The sequence below is a fragment of the Pteropus vampyrus genome, unplaced genomic scaffold, assembly GCF_000151845.1.
Source record: "Pteropus vampyrus isolate Shadow unplaced genomic scaffold, Pvam_2.0 Scaffold52, whole genome shotgun sequence".
In the NCBI taxonomy this organism is placed as follows: Eukaryota; Metazoa; Chordata; class Mammalia; order Chiroptera; family Pteropodidae; genus Pteropus; species Pteropus vampyrus.
In genome coordinates, this window is record NW_011888833.1 from 4,057,319 (window position 1) to 4,059,759 (window position 2,441).

Below are 2,441 nucleotides of genomic sequence, written 5' to 3' on the forward strand. Positions count from 1 at the left end.
TGCCCCCTGGCAGGGCGCGGGGCCTTGCCGATTTGCACTGACGGCTGCTTTTCCTCCCACAGAGTCAAGGAGATCGGCAGCACCATGTCTGGGAGGAAGGGGACCGACGACGCCATGACCCTGCAGTCGCAGAAGTTCCAGATAGGAGACTACTTGGACATAGCCATCACCCCTCCAAATCGGGCACCGCCTCCTTCCGGGCGCATGAGGCCGTATTAAATTTTATTGACTTTTTCTCGAGTTTATTTTTCGTTCAGTTCTCTAATCCTGTGCTTTCTCCTGCCCTCATCGTTGCCATTGCGCCTTTTAAACTCTGAACAATGGCGGCGCATCTGCTTAGGCGCTAGGTTTGGCTCTGCTGTGGTGTGAGTGTGAACAGGAGTCCACGCTTCAAGCCCCTCTGTAAAGTCCGAAGAAAGTGCGCTTAGCATTCCGTGTAAAACTTGTTAAATACATGTGTGCAATCAGCCTGTGTGTGGAAGTTACTGGGAGCGTGGCAAAGGCTGAGTTGGGGTTCGCCTGAGTAGTGCCGTGTGGTGGGTTTAAGCCCCAAGGGCAGAACCGGAAGTTGGGACTCCACTAAGCACAGGAAGGGGTCTGCACCATGGACGAAGGGGCGCAGTTTGGGGGCGGGCAGGGAAGGGGCTGTGTTTCTGAGCCGGGCAACAGGCAGCTTGAAGGAGCCCTGTGAGGAGAGACTGGCCCAGCCGAGTCATGGTGCAGTGACAAGAGAAACGGTCACCTGAGGGCTTTACGTTTTAGAGACGGGAGGCTAGGGCCTTGTGAGGACCTGAAAATGGAGGGATGAGAGGAATCAAGACCGAGGGGGAGGAGGAGCCAGGGGTGAGGGCCAGCGCCTGTTTAAGTACGGGGCCCCCTCATCTGGAGGGACACGTCCTAAAGCCCCCGTGGGTGCCGGGGACAGCAGAGAGTACCAGGCAGACATGCACCGTCTCTCCTGTGCCTGCACACCTGCAATGACCTAAGTGATAAATCCGGCACAGCGAGGTTGACTCTGGAAATGAACAGACTGAGTAAAATAAGGGTGCTGCGAACTCAGCACTCAGAGCACTGCCATAGTGTGATGGCCGGGAGGGCCACTAAGTGACTGACAGGCAGGAAGCGAACACAGCACGGTCACGCTGGACAAGAGTGTGTCACAGACAGGGCAGAGAGAGCCGGACTGCGTGAGATTTCATCACGTTATTCAGAAGAGCGCCAGTTTAAAGCAATTCCTGTAATAACTGCGGGTGACTGGGTGACAACAGGCGGACAGGGGCCAGCCGTGTCTGACTGAGTGGCAGAGCGCACAGTGCTCGCGTGCAGCTGGGTCAAGGGCAGGTCCTGGCCGCCCCGGGAGCTCTGCGGCCTCTGCAGGCTCCTCGTGTCCACCTTTTGTGATGTACAAAGTGAAGGGACCGTGGAGATAGTCTGCAAAGGGCACAGAAGGTGCCCGGCACGCACGGGACACATCTGCCTTCAGGCCCAACCGAGCCAGACCCCGAGCCGCGACGGTCCCGAGGGTGTAAGCGGGGCGGCAGCAAACCGAACGTGCGCATCCCTCAGTGCAAGGACACGCACTAGTGCTGGCTTTCGGAGTGACACTGCAGTTCTGTCTCGTACACATGAAAGCAGCCTTGGATCTTGTGACCTGGGGGCCTGCTGTCTCTGCTGCGACGTCTGGCGGCAGGTGGCAGACAAGCCTGGAGCCAGCCGGGTGCCTCTCCCACACGGGCCCACCATGGAGTTCTCAGTGCGCGAAGGGTTCACCCCTGGTGTGCGGGGAGAGAGCCCCCGCCTGCTGGGGGTGCGGGGCCAGGATGACGCGGGAGGCGCTGGCGCAGATTCCATGCAGCGTCGCGAGCTTGTGAGGGCCGCGACTCCAGGCCACCCTCCCACGAGCCTGGGACACGGCACTGCATCCTCAGTTCCCAGGCCAACACAGGGACGCCAGGGCGAAGGGCCAGCCTCACCTCCCTGGCTCTAGGTGACCGCGCTGCTTCCCCGGGTGTGAAGCGTGCCACACGCCCATCTGCGTGCCCCAAGGCCGGGCCCTGCACACGCTCACGAGGTCTCACAGTCCTTTCCCTCCGCGGGGCGGGTCACAGTGCATGCCAGGCCTAACACCATTCGGCTCTCTTTGCTTGCCAAGTCCCCGACAGGGCGTCGGGACATCAAGTTTGAACTTGAACCTTACACGCTATGATGGGACTGCTGGCCCACAGCAACCACTGGCTCCGGCCACGAGGGCGGCGCACCCCACGAGATTGGAGGGCAGGGGATTCGGGGTGGGCAGTGGGACGTGGGGGTGAAAGGCCGCCAGTTAAAGCCACCACGCCTGCGTCTGAAAAACCGCACCTACTTCAGAGTTAATCTAAGAACCATGGAGGCCTCAGCAAGTGCCCCTGTCACCACTTTGCTGGCTGGGGGCCCGCGCACCA